Source organism: Mirounga leonina, unplaced genomic scaffold (assembly GCF_011800145.1).
Source record: "Mirounga leonina isolate KUSES-001 unplaced genomic scaffold, KU_Mleo_1.0 Mir_94, whole genome shotgun sequence".
Taxonomy (NCBI): Eukaryota; Metazoa; Chordata; class Mammalia; order Carnivora; family Phocidae; genus Mirounga; species Mirounga leonina.
The window spans coordinates 51,954,386-51,973,748 of NW_023270855.1; the positions used below are offsets into that span (position 1 = coordinate 51,954,386).

Below are 19,363 nucleotides of genomic sequence, written 5' to 3' on the forward strand. Positions count from 1 at the left end.
AGGTTGGGCTCTGCACTGGGCATGGAGCCTGCTTAAGATTCTGTCTCTCCCTCTCTAAAAAAATAAATAAAAAGAAAATCTTTAACAATAAATAAAATCTTTAAAAATAAAATTTAAACTATAAATTTGCTTCCTGTTGTGAAAATTAGAAAGGGAAACCTCACTAAAATGGAGTCAGGAGGCCAGAAGGGGTAGGTCTCATGCTGTACCACTTCATGTTAACCATAGGAAGAACTGTCAATTATAGTCCCCCAACAGGAAAAGATGTACATAGCATCTCCTACAAGAAATGGACTACCCAAGCAATCTAGCCAATGAGAAACTCCTCATTACTCTCAACTCTTACTTTTGTCCAATTGACTTTCATTCAAAACAACTCCTCCCAACTTATTCCTTGTTTTCCATGAATAACATTCCTCTCCTTTGTTGGACTAGCCTATGGTTTTGCCACAGTTTGCTTGTCCCAAATTGTAATTCTTGGCTATTCCTCAAGAAACCTATCTTTGCTGGTAAAATAACTTATTTTTAAGGTCAACACTTTTTAAATTGTATTTCTTATTTTTTAAAGAATGGTTTAAAAAGAAATGATTGAATGACTCTCCACAGGTTTCAGTTTGTAAATATACTAGAAATATTCCAATGTGGCGTTGACATGGCATGTTTTCTTGTATGTTAGTTCTACCAACTGTCCTCCTCCCCAATAGAAACAAAAGTTCTGTGAAGGTATGACTCAAGTTAATGAATGAATGAAAGGAAAAGCATTATTAAGGGAAATGATGGTAACCACATAAAACTAAAACCAGCAATCGAAATAAATAAAAGATCTAAACATGTTCATACCTAAGGAAAAACTAAATGTCCTTTACTATTTGTCATATAAAAACAGAAAGGTTTAAAAAAATAAAGTCAACAGTCCCAAGATTAACAAGATAATACTGAAAAACTGAGAAGGGGCAAGAAAGTTTTTTAAGAATAGGGAGGAAGGATGTATCAGGTATCTACTGCCGCATAACAAAGCACCTCCAAGCGTAGTACGTCCTTGAAGCTCCTGCAAGAACTCAGAGAAGAGCATTTTTTTGAGAGGGAGCTGACTGGCGGGTCAGGGGTGGGTGGGCACGAAGCTCCGCCCAACAGACTCCGGGCCGTTCTGGTCCCGCCCCCACCCCGGTCCTTCCGCCTGGCTCCTGCCCAGGGTCCCTGCAGTGGAGCCGGCGGGGCGTGCCCAGCTGCAGTGCCTTGGGCCAACGTTAGGACTTCTCTGCGGAGGCCAGAGGACGCGGCCACCGCCCCTCCCGCTGCCTCTGCGCTCCTAGGCCCCGCGGGAGCCTTCTACTTTCCAAGCCCCGAGACCGGAAGTGGGGTGCGCCTCCCCCGAACGGCCGCCATCTTCCCTCTAACGGCACCACGGTTTTTCTCGTTATTTGCTTCCAGCACAGAAGAGTGGCTGCAGGTGCAAGGTCCGGGAGGGAGCTGGGAGAAGGGACTCGGGGAGGGGGCGGGACTCTGGGAAGGCGGGGTTTCGGTGAGGGTGGGCAAACGGGGTCGGGGGCGGGATCTCTGTGGGGGCGGGGCCCTCGGAAGGCGGGGTCTCAGTGAGGGTGGATAAATGGGGCGCTGGGGGCGGGGCCTTACCGGGGGTGGGGCTCTTGGGGGCGGGGTCTCAGAAGGGCCCAACGGGCTAGGGGCGGGGCCTTAGGGGCGGGGCCTCAGCGGGCGCGGGGTCTCGGTCTCGCGGGCCAGGAGATCGACGGCCGTTGGTCGCCTCTCCGGGTGCTTCGGTTTTTCTGAACTGGGGATGCCGTTGGTTTCGGCGGGTAAGAGGCCTTGGTGAAATTTATATCAAGGAAGTCCCTTTCTGCCTTCGTAACACAAGAGAATTTCACTTGCGGCTTGCTTTTGTGGGAAATTGTTGAGGTGAGACTATCTTAAAACTTTTTTTCGGTTAATTTGATAAATTCATTTGGGAAAATGCTTCCTCAGGATTCTAGCGCGAGTGCCAATAAATAAGTGTAATCAAGAAAAGAGAATGAAATAGAGCAAGTGAAAATGTAAACAACAAGCCTTTCGATTGAAGAAAGATTATTCAGCTCCGCACTTCCCCCGTCGGCTGCAGCTCCTCGGGAGCCTGACACCGCGGCAGAGCTTTAAAACATGGGGATCGCTTACTCTCGATATTATTATTATTATTTTTTAAAGATTTTATTTATTTATTTATTTATTTATTTATTTATTTATTTATTTTTAAAGATTTTATTTATTTATTCATGAGAGACAGAGAGAGAGGCAGAGGCAGAGGGAGAAGCAGGCTCCCCGCTGAGCAGGGAGCCCGATGCGGGGCTCGATCCCAGGACCCCGGGACCACGACCTGAGCCGAAGGCAGACGCTTAACGACTGAGCCACCCAGGCGCCCACTCTGGATATTATTATTATTATTTTTTTTTTTTTAAAGATTTTGTTTATTTATTTGACAGAGACACAGCGAGAGCAGGAACACAAGCAGGGGGAGTGGGAGAGGGAGAAGCAGGCTTCCCGCCGAGCAGGGAGCCCGATGCAGGGCTGGATCCCAGGACCCTGAGATCATGACCTGAACCGAAGGCAGACGCCCAACGACTGAGCCACCCAGGCGCCCCCCACTCTGGATATTATTAAAACGGGTTTTGGTGGCATATACTTGCGGCTAAAGCCTAATAGAAGTCTAAAGCATAAGTGAAATACATGAAATTGTGTGTCTTTAAAACACAGGGATTTCCAGGAAAAAGGAGGAAGCAGCTTTCCTAATACCAGTAGCGGAAATTAGAATTTACCAATTTTAAAAAGAGGTGTGTTTTGACCAAATGGATTTTTTTTTTTCTTGTGAGGTTAAAAAGTCACATATGGGAAGTCGGAAGAAAAATTCTGGAGGAAGTTCAGCAACACAGGCTACTTGTTTCTAAAAATAATGTTTCTCACATTTGCCTTTTTTTTTTTTTAAGATTTATTTATTTAAAAGAGAGAGAATGAGAGACAGAGAGCATGAGAGGGAGGAGGGTCAGAGGGAGAAGCAGACTCCCCGCCGAGCAGGGAGCCCGATGCGGGACTCGATCCCGGGACTCCAGGACCATGACCTGAGCCGAAGGCAGTCGCTTAACCAACTGGGCCACCCAGGCGCCCTCACATTTGCCTTTTAAGAATTTTTCTTAAAAGCTTCAGAAATAACACTGGTGGTTTATATTGTGACAGGCATTTAAGTTAATGTGTTAACGTTTGTATTGCCTGCCTGCCTTCCTCCCTTCCTTCCGATTTTATTATTTATTTGCCAGAGAGAGAGAGCACAAGCAGGGGAAGCAGCAGGGAGAGGGAGAAGCAGGCTCCTCACTGAGCAAGGAGCCCGATGTGGGGTTCGATCCCACCACGGACCCTGGGACCATGACCTGAACTGAAGGCAGACGCTTAACCGACTAAGCCACCCAAGCATCCCCCCCGTCCTTTTTTAAGAGATTTTATTTATGTGTGAGAGAGAGAGTGAGAGAGAGGGAGAGGGAGAAGCAGGCTCCTTGCTGAGCAGGGAGCCCAACAAGGGGCACCATCCCAGGACGCGGGGATCATGACCTGAGCCAAAGGCAGACGCTTAACTGACTGAGCCACCCAGGCGCCCCTGTGTTGGCGTTTCTATTGGAGGTGTGCACTTTCTCAATCTAGCTGTAAATGAACATTTTCCAGGGCCCACAGCAGAAGCTCATTAGGTACTGGGTATGAGTCTGGCCTGGGCAATCAAAAGAGGCACAGTGCTGTCCCCAGAGAGTGGGCTATTTAGATCAGAAACAGATATAAAATTGATGGGGGGAGGGTGTCCTGTGCCAAACAGGAGAGCTTAATATGGACAGACAGGGAAGACCTATTAGGAAGAACTGATTTATGAGAACTGAAGGATAAGTAGGACTGATTAGGCAGAGGCTTGTGGAGGGAGAGTGTTTGAGAGGTGGAAGAAGCTTCAAGTGCAGAATCCCAGAAGCAGGAGAGCCTGGTGTGTTGGGTGAACCTAGGAAAGAGAGGCCTGACCAGACTGGGTAGGGAGAGTGTTAGGAGAGGGAGGCTGGATGCTTTGGGATTTTTTTTTATATGTACAGCTGTCATCTATGAATAATGACAGTTGTGTTTATACCTTTCCAATCCTCAAACTTATCATTTTCTCAAACTTTTATTTTTTTTTTAGCTTTATCGCCCTGGTGGGACCTCCAGTACCATCACCACATAGAGTGGTGACAGCTGCCATCCTTGTCTTTCCTCAGATTAAAAGCCGGAACTTTTCAACTTTTCACCGGTAAGCTATAGTTCCTTATTTTAAGATAAAACTTTTTGTTTGGAAACCACTGAAGCTTATAGGAAAAAACGTTACCAAAACAGTACAATGAAATCCCATTTGCTCTTTGTCTAGATTCAGCATTTGTTAATATTTTGCCACATTTCTTGTATCTCTGTACATATAATAATTACTGTTTTTGCTGGATTATTTGAGAGTCAGTTGCAGAAATCATAACCCTTTACTTCTGAAGACCTCAGTGTTCATATGTCTCCTAAAAATAGACGTTCTCTTTTATAACCTCAGTCTAATTACCACATTCTGGAAGGCGTAGGTTTTTTAAAAAACTGTTTTCTGGTAAAGATGTTCCCTTCTTTTTTTTTTTTTTTAAAGATTTTATTTATTTATATGACAGACAGAGACACAGCGAGATAGGGAACATAAGCAGGGGGAGTGGGAGAGGGAGAAGCAGGCTCCCCGTCGAGCAGCGACCCTATGCGGGGCTCGATCCCAGGACCCTGGGATCATGACCTGAGCTGAAGGCAGACGCTTAACGACTGAGCCACCCAGGCGCCCAAGATGTTCCCTTCTTATTTAACTTTTTTTTTCCAAAGCCATGGAATAGTGATTTTTTTTTTTTAAAGATTTTATTTATTTATTTGAGACAGAGAGAATGAGAGACAGAGAGCATGAGAGGGAGGAGGGTCAGAGGGAGAAGCAGACTCCCTGCCGAGCAGGGAGCCCGATGTGGGACTCGATCCAGGGACTCCAGGATCATGACCTGAGCCGAAGGCAGTCGCTTAACCAACTGAGCCACCCAGGCGCCCCTGGAATAGTGATTTTATCGAATACTTTTACTGAATGTATTCAGGTGATTATATGATTTTTCTCCAGTCTACAAATGTAATGAATTCTTATAAGTGTTTTCATAAAGATCCTAAACCTAACTTGGATCCCCACATGGTTGTGGTAGATTCTCCTGCTCACTAGTATATTCAGTGTGTTAATACCTTCTTTCTGCTGTTTGCACTTATGCTCATGAATGAGTTGGGCTCCTTATTTTCCTTTCTTGTAACTATTATTATTCAGTGGCTCCTTGACTTAAGTTGTTTTTTTACTGTCAGTGTTCGGTTTCTGAGAATCCCATGACTGGGTCTCTTCTATGTCCTGGTAGAAACTGAGTTTTTCCAGAAATTGTGTGCTTGTGCTTATGTTAGTTCCTTGACTGAGGTGTTTGGACCACAGAGGTGTTGTGATTTGGACCAATACTTATGGGAGAGTGGAGTTAACGTTTGCAAGCTCTCAGAAGAGTTTTTTTCCCAGTAACCCAGCACTAAGGCCAGAAGAACCCTGGTTATCCTCCTCGTTCTCATTCAGCAAGCATTCCCACCAGGGGAGGGCAAGGCAGGTGTGTGAAAGGCCAGAGGTGGGAGAGTCTCTGCTGGGATTGGAATTTGGACTGTGTGCTGTATCCAAAGGAGGCATTCTAGAAGTTCTTAAACTGGGAAGGGGCACAATCAGATTTGCAGGCTTTTTTCCTCCCTCGTAGAATTCTGTTGACCTCATGGAACATTATTAACTATTAGGCATAGAGATACAAGAGAGCAAAGGAATCAGTCTGTAAAACATTGGAATCTTCCAGGCAGGAGGTGATAAAAGCCACAATTTGGGCACATTCTCTGCCATTTACAATGACGTTGCCTTTGTTTTTGTTTTTTTTTTTTTTCCTGGGTAAGATAGTATATTTATTCTTTTTTTTAATTGTTATGTTAATCACCATACATTACATCATTAGTTTTAGATGAAGTGTTCCATGATTCACTGTTTGTGCATAACACCCAGTGCTCCATGCAGAATGTGCCCTCCTCAATACCCACCACCAGGCTAACCCATCCTCCCACCCCCCTCCCCTCTAGAACCCTGTTTGTTTTTCAGAGTCCATCGTCTCTCATGGTTCGTCTCCCCCTCTGATTCCCCCCCCTTCATTCTTCCCCTCCTGCTATCTTCTTCTTCTTCTTTTTTTTTTTCTTAACATATATTGCAGTATTTGTTTCAGAGGTACAGATCTGAGATTCAACAGTCTTGCACAATTCACAGCGCTTACCAGAGCACATACCCTCCCCAGTGTCTATCACCCAGTCACCCCATCCCTCCCACCCCACCCCCCACTCCAGCAACCCTCAGTTTGTTTCCTGAGATTAAGAATTCCTCATATCAGTGAGGTCATATGATACATGTCTTTCTCTGTTTGACTTATTTCGCTCAGCATAATACCCTCCAGTTCCATCCACGTCATTGCAAATGGCAAGATCTCATTCCTTTTGATGGCTGCATAATATTCCATTGTATATATATACCACAATGATGTTGCCTTTGTAATGCACAATGATGTATGCTTTGTACCATCTAAAGAATGTAAGATTATGTGGATGTATTTCATAAGGCTGTAGATATTTGATTTAAAAAGCTCTTCCCGGGGCACCTGGGTGGCTCCATCGGTTGAGCATCTGACTCTTTTTTTTTTTTTTTAAGATTTTATTTATTTATTTGACAGAGAGAGACACAGCGAGAGAGGGAACACAAGCAGAGGGAGCGGGAGAGAGAAGCAGGCTCCCCACTGAGCAGGGAGCCTGATGCTGGACTTGATCCCAGGACCCCGGGATCATGACCTGAGCCGAAGGCAGACGCTTAATGACTGAGCCACCCAGGCACCCCGAGCATCCGACTCTTAATTTCAGCTCAGGGTTGTGAGATCAAGCCCTGTGTTGGGCTTCATGCTCAGTGGGAAGTCTACTTGAAATTCTCTCTCTCCCTCTCCCTTTGTCTCTCTCAAATAGATGAATCTTTGAAAAAAAATTAAAAAGCTCTTCCTTGGTTGGAAAGAAAGATTGGAAATAGATGAAATATGAATCTGTAGTCAGTAATGAGTGGGTCTAGAGTATGCTGTTGGCAGGGTTCCAAATGGAAGGCATTTGGTGTGTGTGGAGGTGAGGTAAAAGTCACTTGGATCAGTGAGATTAGCTGTGTGCAGAGGTGATGATTCAGCTACGTGCATTATTTCTGTTTGTACATGACTGTTTAATTTTTCTTGATTACACAAGTGATGCATGGGTGTGTTGTTTTTCTTGTTTAACATTCAACTAATTCAGAAAACTATAGAGTAAAAATGTTAATGTTTCCCTTCACATTCTCCCTGCCAAGTGCACATGAAATACAGTGTCGTGCTTTTCTCTAGAGGCCTCTGGTGTTACCAATAGCAGTGTGGCCTTGCTTTCATTTATTTTTATTTTTTTTAAGATTTTATTTATTTATTTGAGAGAGAGAGAGCATGAGTGGGGTAGAGGGAGACGGACAAACAGACTCCTGGCTGAGCAGGGAGCCCGACTTGGGGCTTGATCCCAGGACCCCAGGATCATCATGACCTGAGCTGAAGGCAGACGTGTAACTGACTGAGCCACCTGGGCACCCCTCTTTTTTTAAATTATTGTGATAAAATGTACATACCATAAAATTGTCCTTTTAACCTTTTTTGAGGGTACTATTCATTGGCATTAAGTACATTCATATTGTTGTGCAACCATTACCACCATGCATCTCCAAAAGTTTTTCATCTTCCCCAAATGAAACTCTTCCAGTTAAAAAATAACCTCCCAAGGACACCTGGGTGGCTTGGTCAGTTAAGCGTCTGACTCTTGGTTTTGGCTCAGGTCATGTACTCAGGGTCATGAGATCAAGCCCTGTGTGGGCTCCCTAGCAGGGAGTCTGCTTGAAGATTCTCCCTCGGTCCCTCCCCTCTCTTGTGCATGCATGCGTCCGCACGGCTCTCTCTCTCTCTCTCATATAAATAAATCTTAAAAAAAGAAAACAAAACCTCTCTGGGGCACCTGGATAGCTCAGATGGTTAAGGTCTGCCTTTGGCTCAGGTCATGATCCCAGGGTCCTGGGATTGAGCCCGACTGGGGGGGCTCCTGACTCAGCGGGGAGTCTGCTTCTCTGCCTCTCTCCCCTGCTCATGCTCGCTCTCTCTCAAATGAATAAATTTTTAAAAATCTTAAAAAAAAAATAGTAACTCCCCATAACCCTAACTCGCAGCCCCTGGTACTCTCTATTCTACTTTCTTTCTCTATGAACTGGACTATTGTCAGTACCTTGTATAAGTTGAATCCTACAATATTGTTCCTTTGTGTCCAGATTATTTCACATAGCATAATGTTTTAAAATACATGCATGTTATAGCATGTATGAGGATTTCATTCCTTTTTAAGGTTGAATAATATTATATTTACATTATATATGTTTATGTTTATTATAGTCACATATTTGTATTTATAGTTTACATATTTTATATATTATGTTATATTTTTGTATATTTTTCATTATATATTTACATATTTTGCATATTTTATATTTTTGGTATATTTGCATTTTATATATCTTCTATAACATTTTATATTATAAAATATAAATATATAGTTATATTTAATATAAATATAAAATATAAATATATGCACTTATATTTATTTGTGCTATAGTTTTATAATATATAATATATAAACACAACTATAATGTTATTCAGCCTTATGTATGTACATTTTGTTTTTCCATCTGTTGATGGATATTTGGGTTGTCCATCTTTTGGCTATTGTGAATCATGCTATGAACATTAGTTTACAAATATCTGTTCAAGTTTCTGCTTTCAGTTCTTTGGGTATATACTCAGAAATGGAATTGCTGAATCATATGGTAATTCTGTGTTAAGCTTTTTGAGGAACCACCATACTGTTCTCTACAGTGGCTGCACTGTTTCGTAATCCCCTCAGCAATGAGCAAGGGTTCTAATTTCTTCAAAACCTCACCAACACTTGTGATTTCTATTTTTATTTTTTTGATAATAGCCATCCTAATGGATACGAAGTGGCATCTCATTATGGGTTTGATTTGCATTTCCCTAATGATGAGTGATGTTGAACATCTTGTCGTGTGCTTATTGGCCATCTTTATGTTTTCTTTGGGGAAATTTCTATTCAAATTCTTTGCCTAATGGTCATTTTTAATGCAGGTACATGCCTCTCTGCATATATATATTTTATAAGTCATATAAATATATTTATACTTTACCTTCAGATCTATGTCAGTTTTTGTTTTAAACACCATAATCAGGGCACCTGGGTGGCTCAGTCGGTTAAGACCTTCAACTCAGGTCATGATCTCAGGGTCCTGGGATTGAGCCCCACATCGGGCTCCCTGCTCAGTGAGGAGTCTGCTTCTCCTTCTCCCTCTGCCCCTCTGCCTGCTTGTGCATTCTTTCTCTCTCAAATAAATAAATAAAATCTTTAAAAAATAAACACCATAATCATATCCCATGGTACGATATATGATAATTAATGCTATAATGTGTATTTTGATTGGTTCCAGTTTTTACCTATGATAATCAGTTTGTAGTGGACAAGCTATCTCTCTTTCTCTTTCTGCATCGATGCCGGGATGCCGGGATTTCTCTTGGCTATAATCCTATGAGTTGCTGGTTTAAGGATAGGAGTTATTTAAAATTTTGTAGACATAAATTCCAATATCCCTAGGACACTCCCAACTACCAATGGCCTCTAGTCATCCTTTGTCATCTGTGGCTAAGACAGTTTTTCTACCCAGTGCTGAGGAGGCCTGAACTTGGAGCCCAGATAAGATATACCCTAGAAGCCCTGCCTCAGCCTGCTGGTCTAACATGTTTTGAATTATTCCTGCCAACCCACATTATTCTCACAAGCTTAAAAACAGGCCTTGATATGCCTCTTGCAAAAAGATCCTCCCCAAAACCCCAACCCCCACCAAAACCCTTTGCCCTATCAAACTTCTCTAAGGGGGAGCATACCTTGTGGGAGTGTCCCTGCCCCAGGAGGAAATTTCCCTTCCCTTCCTGAACCCTCCAGCTCTCATCCCCTTCCTCTTGTGTACGATGTGGGGAGGCAATGGTCAGATGGATAGCTGCATCCCTCGTACCTGGGCTCTCTGTCGCTGTATACCCTGTTTAATTTGATGGGGTATTAATTAATATTGGTGTTACAGCATTAACATGCTGTATGTAAAATATGTTAAATGCTGTGTATATTTATAAAGTATATTGTATATGATATATACATATTAATTTTCATATCATATACTATGTGTGTGTATATATATATATATATATATTTTTTTTTTTTTTTCCCCTGTAAAACCTCACCTTGAACAAATTTGCCTCTTCTTAATCTTTCCCTCTCAGGTTGATAGCACCACTACCTACCCAGTTTATTGGTACTGTAAGGAGAGACTATTGCCATAGGCAGAACACTCCCACCCTAAAGTCTGGCACTAAAGAACTTTTGTTTTATAGGAAGGAGTTCAGAAGGCTGGGAAGTGGGACGAGTGGGTGGGGTGATAGGATTTTTTTGATCAGGGAGGTCAGCTGATTGTCAGGGAGGGGCTGGTAGAGGGTTGTTATGTCCCAGTGCTCAGGGGTAGGTTGGGGGAGGAGAGAAACTGCACCGAAGTTCAGTGAAGTCAAATTAAATTCAAAGGTATTTTATCTAGGTAGTTCAGTGGGGACGAACAGTTCAGCTACTCATTCATTAGACAAAAATGGGAATTTGGATAGTCTGTGCCTGGCCAGTAAGGGGTCATCCTCCTGTCTTAGATATCTAAGTCATATAGGGAAGGGTGTTTCATTGCATTTAGACATTTCCCAGAACACAAAAGGGCTGGGGGATTTCTTACCCATCACAATTTTCTAGGAGCACAGGGTTTGGGTGTGAAGCTCAACACTGTCAGTGTAAAGACTGGATCATTCTGTGGTTTCTCTGAGTTCTCTCACTGGCTGCACATCTTCTCTCCCCACATTTCATCCTAGTGTAAGTCCCTAGCAAATCCTTAGACGTTTCCTACAAAATGTATACAATCATCTCTGCTGCTTCTCCCTTCCCAAGGAGTCCCCGTTGTCACCTGGACTGTGCTGTTGGCCCTCACCACCCACCCCTGCTTCTACTCTTGCCTTCCCCTTTCTGTCCTTTGAGCAGCTGCCAGTTTTGATCTTTAAAAATACAAATAGGAATGGAAAACTCTTACAGAACTCCTGCGAAGCTGCCAATCAGAAGGTGTAAATTCAGATTCAATCTAGGCTTGTTTGCCCTGATCTTGACCTGGCTCCTGGCCCATCTGCCACCCTCTCCCATCACTTTCCTCTCCAGACACCCAGGTCACACCAAGCTCCCGCCATACCTGCATGGGCTTTCTTCCCTGTTGTGCACCTGCCTGGAGCTAGATCACGCCCTGGCCACTTTCATTTTCCTGAGGCCCTCTTCCTTCAGAGCTTCCAAAGGCTAGGAACAAGGTGGGAGTAGAGCCCAGGAGCCCTCCAATCTGCTTGCATCAGGGTTGGTGCCTGGGTTTGGGTTGTTTGGGGAATAATACATGATACCTTGCATTCTTTTTATAAACTTGGGCAATTGACTTGCTAAACCTCTCTGAACTTGAGTACCCTTAACAGTCATGGGGGTTTGCTAGGCTTCCTCATGGGCAGCAAGGCCGACAAGGCTCTTTGCTGGCTGTGAGAGACAGGACTCCCGCGGCCTTTTAGGAAACCTGTGTGCATACGGCATTTGCTTTGTTTTCATTGTGGTCATGGGTCTTGTGATGCAGCTTCCAGGCATGTGCTGGCTGGAGTCTAGAGCATATCCTGCCTCTCACATCCACCCTCTTGTCCTTCCTCTAGCTGTGCCTGTTCAAGACTACCTGTCTCCAGGAAGGGAATGTGGAGGCAGAAGTGATGGCTCAGGGTTGCTGACAATCTGGTTACAGGTAATCAGAAACCCCCTCTTTCCAATGTGACGTCTCCCTCCCTGAGGTTGGCCGTGTCTCCTTCTGGTGGCCTGGAGCCTTCCAACCTGACCAGGACTTGTCTCCACACTTCCTCAGGACCCTTAGCCTCTAATGAATGGTGGCTAAGGGACTTCCCAGAGAATGCTCAGTGTTTGTGAATTTTTTTTTCAGTGCCTTGTTCATATTAGCTCAGTAGTCACTTCAGAGCTGTGGCAGAAAACCAAGAAAGGCTATGAGATGACTTTGTCTCAGGAATTCATGGAGACATCATTCATTCATTTACTAAGTATTTGTCCCAGGCTTCCATGAGCTCAGGGCTGTGTGGCAATTCACCTAGGGGACCCAGGCCAGATGGGTTCACAGACTAGTTGAAGAGAGAAAAGTTCAACCACTTGTTGAAGAGCTAATAAATCGATGAGGCTAGACAAGACTGCTGAGGATGTGTGTGTGGAGAGAGATGAAGCGAGGAACCCTTTCTGCCCGCATCTGAATTTCCCACTTCTTGGTCTTCTGGTGCCATCCTCCTCACACTCTGCCTTCCTGGGACACTGATGGAGATGAGCTTTGGCTGAGCCTGAATGTGTGTGATGTTTCAGGATTCAGTGACCTTTGAGGAAGTGGTGGTGGACTTCTCCCAGGAGGAGTGGGCCGCGCTGGACCCTGCTCAGAAAATTAAGTACAGAGACCTGATGCTAAAGAACTACAGGAAACTGGCCTCAGTCAGCCTCATCTCTTCATTGGTAGATTTCTGCTGCAAATATTTTTTTAAAAGATTTTATTTATTTATTTGAGAGAGAGAGAGAGCACGAGAGTGGGATGAGGGGCAGAGGGAGAAGCAGACTCCCCGCCGAGCAGGGAGCCCGACGTAGGACTCAATCCCGGGAGTTCGGGATCATGACCTGAGTGAAAGGCAGACGCTCAACTGACTGAGCCACCCAGGCGCCCTGCTGCAAATATTTCTTAAGCATCTGTTACATTCCAGGAACTGTTTTTGGTCTTGGGAAAAGAGTAGTGAATTGGAGATGTGGCTCACTCTTGAGGAGTGACAGTGTAGAACAGGAGTGGCCACACTTTTCTTTTAAAGGCCAGAGAGGAAATGTTTCCTGCATAGTGGGCCATAGAGTTTCTGTTGCAATGACACAATGCTGCTAATGCAGTGCCTGGTGTAGTATGGTATGTAAACAGAGCTGTGTTCCAATAAAAGTGTATTTACAAAAGCAGGTGGCTAACTCCGGGCTCTAGTCACTAATCCCTAGTCTAGCATCTTCCCTTGAGAATGAAGATTCATCTTTTTTTTTTTTTTTAAAGATTTTATTTATTTCTTTGAGAGAGAGAGAATGAGAGACAGAGAGCATGAGAGGGGGGAGGGTCAGAGGGAGAAGCAGACTCCCCGCCGAGCAGGGAGCCCGATGCGGGACTCGATCCGGGGACTCCAGGATCATGACCTGAGCCGAAGGCAGTCGCTTCACCAACTGAGCCACCCAGGCGCCCCTGAAGATTCATCTTTATGCCAACTTTATTTTCTTCATGATTAGAAGCTTTGGTGCTCCTGAAGTGCGTCTCTGAGCTTGGGGCTGGGGATCCCCAATCCCTACAGGGCATGATGTGAGGTAGTTTGTGTGAGTCCTGGGTACCATCACCTCATTGCTCATGGGGTCACACATGCCCATCCTCTGCAAGTGTTGCCCCCACTCTGAGGGGAAGTTGCCTTTTCATCCCTGCACATCCCCCTTGATGTGTCTTTCCCTGTGCACAGGTGTCATTTCCATAAACCCGACCTGCTCACCTAGGTAGAGCAGGAGGAGCTGGGGACCAAGAAAAAGAGAGTTCTGACTCTCTAAGAAACCAGTGTAGGTGAGCCCCAGGCAAAAGGAACTCCATTCAGGGAATTTCTAAAATGTCATGATTTTTAAAAAATTGAGGTATAGTTGACACACGGTGTTACATTAGTTTCAGGTGTACAACATAGGAGTTACACAACAAGTTTTTATTTTTATTTTTTTTATTTTTTATTTTTTATTTTAAGATTTTATTTATTTATTTGACAGAGAGAGACACAGTGAGAGAGGGAACACAAGCAGGGGGAGTGGGAGAGGGAGAAGCAGGCTCCCTGCTCCGCAGGGAGCCTGATGTAGGGCTCGATCCCAGGACCCTGGGATCATGACCTGAGCTGAAGGCAGTCGCTTAACCAACTGAGCCACCCAGGCGCCCTCACAACAAGTTTTTGTGTTATGCTATGCTCACCACAAGTGTGGCTACCATCTGTCACCATACACTGCTATTACAATGCCGTCTAAATGTTATCTTGTTTGAGAAATCATCTCAGGCCACTTGGGATGAATTTCTCTTGAAGCTTTGGCTTCGCTTCCTCTCCTTCTTCCTTTTCTCCCCAACTTTCTTTTGTTCCCAGAGAAAGCTCTCTCTGTCCTGCTTCCTTTTTTTCTGAACATTTCCACTTTTGTAAATAAAGTTTTATTGGAACATGACCCCACCAGTTTGTTCATTTTTCTACTGTCCCCAAACTTTGATAGTGCCCTCTGTCAGACTGTTAGCAGCCATTTCACTCTTGACAAAAACATTTCTTAGCATTTCCATCCCTTGTTCCTGTCACTGTCAAATTCTTCATATTGCTGAAATCCTTAAAGTCTGTCCAACTGCTGGGGCATTCTTCACTGTCACATTGACGTCTCATGTTTAGGGTCGGTCTATGAATAAAAGGTATATGGGCCTGGCTCTTCGTTTTTGTTTTTAATTACTTTATCTCATCATTTATTTCTCTAAGAACTTAAATGTTTGCCCTCCTCTCCCCCATTAATTTCAGATCAAAAGTTTCAACTTAAAGCCAAAAACAACACTGCAAAGCAGAATAAAGTTTGGAAAAAACACCTACTGTCAGAGAAATGGTAAGGCTCATGAGGGCACATTGCTGGTTCTCTGCAGAAGAAGTCTGGGATTGCTGTGTTATGGAAGAAGAGCATGACCACCATGGGGAGACACTTGGGTCCGGTGACCTTCACCCAGAAGAAGTTGTTTCTTAGGAGAGAGTCTCTGAGTATCATGACTTTGGGGAACATTCTAAACCAATTTTAGTATTTATTTATGGAGAGTTGCTGTAAGTAAGCAGATCCATTAATATGACTTAATGAATTTTGACATATAATTCAGTTTTTAAGTATTTATCAAGAAAAATCTACATAAGCAGCTTTAGAATGTTGTGACTATGATGGGACCTTGTGGCAGAGCATTCACCTTACTTAAAATTCGGAAGAACTCAAATAGGGCAGGAGCGGTACATGTGCTCTGAAAATGGTAGTAATTTCTCATGTAGGAATTTGCTTTTTATAGTGCAGACTTTTTTTTTTTTAAAGATTTTATTTATTTATTTGACAGAGAGAGAGAAAGCGAGAGCAGGAACATAAGCAGGGGGAGTGGGAGAGGGAGAAGCATGCTTCCTGCTGAGCAGGGAGCCCGATGTGGGACTCGATCCCAGGACCCTGGGATCATGACCTGAGCCGAAGGCAGACGCTTAACGACTGAGCCACCCAGGCGCCCCAGTGCAGACTTTTTTTTAAGATTTTATTTATTTGTCAGAGAGAGAGAGCACAAGGAGGAGTGGCAGGCAGAGGGAGAAGCTACCCACTGAGGCTACCCACTGAGCAAGAAGCCTGATGTGGGACTTGATTCCAGGACTCTGGGATCATGACCTGAGCCAAAGGCAGATGCTTAACAGACTGAGCTACCCAGGCATCCCTAGTGCAGACTTTCTGTGGTGGTGGGGAATCCCCATGAGTGCAATTAAAGTGAGAAAGCCTTTAATTATTGCTTATCCCTTAACCAACAGGCACTAACTCAACCCAGAGAGAAACCCCATGAATACAGTTTGTGTGGAAAAGCGATCAGAAGCAATTCTAACCTTGTTTGGCCCAAGAGAAATTACACAGGAGAGAAATGAAATGAATGTAAAGAATGTGGGAGAGTGTTTAGTTATCCTTCATCCCTTCAGACCCATGTGTGATCTCATGCTGGCAAGAAACCCTGTGAATGTTTTCAGCGTGGGAAAGCTCGTGGGTCATCACTCGTCCTTTATGACACATGTGCGAATCCACACTGGAGAGAAACCGTATGAGTTTAACCAATGTGGGAAACTCTTCAGATCCAGCTTGAGCCTTGCTATACTCAAGAGGATACACAATGGGAGAAGCTGTATAAATGCAATGACTGTGGAAAGGCTTCGTCAGGAGCAGGAACCTGACCATGCATAAGAGAGTGCACACCAGGGAGGGACTATCTGTGTGAAGATTGTGGCAAAGCCTTTAGCAGGAGATTGCATCTGATGGCACACATGAGAACCCATAATGGGGAGAAGCTTTACCATTGCAGCAACCATGGAAAAGCCTTCAATAGGAGCTCTAACCTGACTGCTCACAAGAGGGTACATACAGGGGAGATTTACCAGTGCGGCTACTGTGGGAAACTTCAGGAGTCACCCATCCCATAAGAAACATGTGAGTGCTCACAGTGGAGAGAAGCCCTAGGATTAGAAGCACATGGGAAAGCCCCAGTTGATCTCACATGTGAGCAACTCTGTGAATATTGTTAGTGTAAGAAAGCCCTCCATGGGGACTTCAGTTCCTGCACAAAGAAATTCAGGGTAGGAGAGAAACCTTATGAGCGTTATAAATACGGAATTGCTTTCTTCAGGGTCTTATCCTCAAAATGGAAGTCTAACTCATTAGTTTTCAGATCGTATTTGTGAATAAAAGCATTTAAGGCCATAGATATCCTCTCAATATCCCTTTAGCTACATTACATGGGTTTCGACCTAAGGTATTTTTATTTTGGTTTAATTCTAAATACTGTTTCTATTAGATGTATTTTAACTCACAATGTTGATTTCCTTTTTGAGCCTATCAAAATACAACTTGATTCAAATTTCACCTGAACTCTCTCCTTCCCCCAGATTTTATGATATCCATAGGTCTTCCTTTGTTTGGTAGGATACCCATGGTTCCTTAGGTGTGTGGTCTCCCTTGTTGCAATGAGCCAGTAAACCTGACTTTGTTAGACTATAGATTTTGTCCCGGTAGTCTTTGGGTGATTGTGTTGGGGCAATAACATGCAGTCATAAATATGTTCTACTCTCTTGTCCTCTAAAGTGTTTCTAAAAAGTCCTTCTGAAATGTCTTCTAAAATATTTTGTTTTCCATTATTGATTTTTTTATATGTAGTATCAGGAGGGGTCCAATTTAATTTCCTCCCTGGTAGATAACCAGTTTTCCTAGAACTCTAATCTGAAAGTCAGTCCCCGTTTGAAGTTTCTGTGTGCATGTTTTTATGTTTCTGGGCCTTCCATTCTGTTATAATCAAATTTGTTAATCCTGTACCAATATAGCACCATCTTTAATAACTTCATTCTATTTTTTAACATCTGAGAGACAGATCCCTACAACTTGTTCTTCAAGAGTAGCTTCTCTCTTCTGTGCCTTTCATTTCTTCATATGTATTTTATAATAAGCTTACACAATTCCACAAAAAATCATATTGGCATTTCATTAGATCAGTACTGGTAGAATTGTTAAATCTTTCAGGCCTTAAACTCAATATCTTCATTTATTTAGTCATTCTCTAATGTCTTTCAGTAAAGTTTTATACATTTTATAAATATATATATTTAAAATGTTATTTTCTTAAAAATATGAAGTGTGGACATTGGCTTCTTAGTATCTAAAAAAAGCATTTATATTGACAAACATGGGTCTTTTTTTTTTTTAAAGATTTTATTTATTTATTTGACAGAGACACAGCGAGAGAGGGAACACAAGCAGGGGGGAGTGGGAGAAGGAGAAGCAGGCTCCCCGCTGAGCAGGGAGCCTGATGCGGGGTTTGATCCCAAGACCCTGAGATCATGACCTGAGCCAAAGGCAGACGCTTAATGACTGAGCCACCCAGGCACCCGACAAACATGGGTCTTGAGGGAAAAGAAGGACCAGAAAAAAGCAGCCTCCAACATTCAGGGAACATGCATTGCTGGTGGGATTGTAAAATGATGTGTGGTCATTTTGAAGAAGTTTGGCGATTTCTTAAAATAAATTTACCATTTGACCCCCAAGAGAATGAAAAAGATATGTCCACACAAAAACTTGCCCATAAATGTTCATAGCATGTTTCATAATAGCCAAAAGAGGAAACCCTGAAAGTCCATCAACTGGAAAATAAGTAAATAAAATCTAGCTATCCATACAATGCACTATTTGGCAATACAAAGAAATGAAGTTCTGATACATGCTACAACATGAATGAACTTTAGAAACATGCTCAGTGAAAGAAACCAGTCACAAGGGACCGCATATTGTATGATTTCATTTATATGAAATATCCAGAATAGGGAAAGGCATAGAGACAGATAGTAGGCTCGTGTTTGCCTGGGCTGGGGTTGGGAACCTGATTAAACAGGCATGAAGGATCTTGTTGGGTTGATAGTAATGTTTCTAAAACTGGTTTGTGCTTATAGTTGCACAACTACGTTCACTAAAAATCATTTGAATTATACATTTAAAATGGTTGAGTTTTATGGTATGTAAACTATATCTCACTAAAACTGTTATAGAAGGAGATTCCATTGTGCATTCATTTTGATAAATCAAGCTACAGTCTCCATTGTGGTAGGATATGTCCATAATACTTAGCTTTGAAGTCATCTTTGCAATAGTGGTGTTCCTTGTAGGGGACAATAGCATGATCTTTTCTCAAATGATGTGTGAGTTCAACTGATGAATCCTTTTTGGAGTAGGTGCATGACTGAAGAGTATGACCCTCTTTAGCTCATTTATTGGGATTCAGGTGAGGTATTTATTTAGCTTGGAGATGTCGTCTTTTTCAGGGTCTTCCTCCTTTTACTCAGTAGTTTCAATGCCACACTTCCTAATTTGGTTCTCTTCCTTGTGTTCTTTAAAAGCCTTGTTGGACTTTTTGTGAGACCTTGAATGCTTTTCTTTCGTAGGCTGTGGGTAATTCAAACTAAAGCGGGATGTAAGGTTTCTGGAGAAGGGCTAGAGGTATATGTATCTTGTGGTCCTTATAGATTATAATTCTCTTTGTGTGTTGAGTTTGGCTTGTAGCAAACTTGCTATATTCTTATTCTAATAACTGATGTGTAGCTCTTTTGAGGTTTTCTGTAGATAATCATATCTACCAATACAGGCAGATTTCCCCTGCTCCTTTTTAATTTGTATA

At 43.1% G+C, this 19,363-nt stretch overlaps 1 long non-coding RNA gene across 1 annotated transcript; it reads left to right on the forward strand.

The window, feature by feature from the left end:
* Nucleotides 1–1,196: 1,196 nt before the first annotated feature.
* Nucleotides 1,197–17,850, forward strand: LOC118006086. The gene is made up of 5 exons (XR_004677938.1): nucleotides 1,197–1,457; nucleotides 4,193–4,300; nucleotides 12,024–12,109; nucleotides 14,952–15,033; nucleotides 15,972–17,850. It is a non-coding gene; the product is annotated as an uncharacterized LOC118006086 (long non-coding RNA).
* The last annotated feature ends 1,513 nt before the right edge of the window (nucleotides 17,851–19,363 follow it).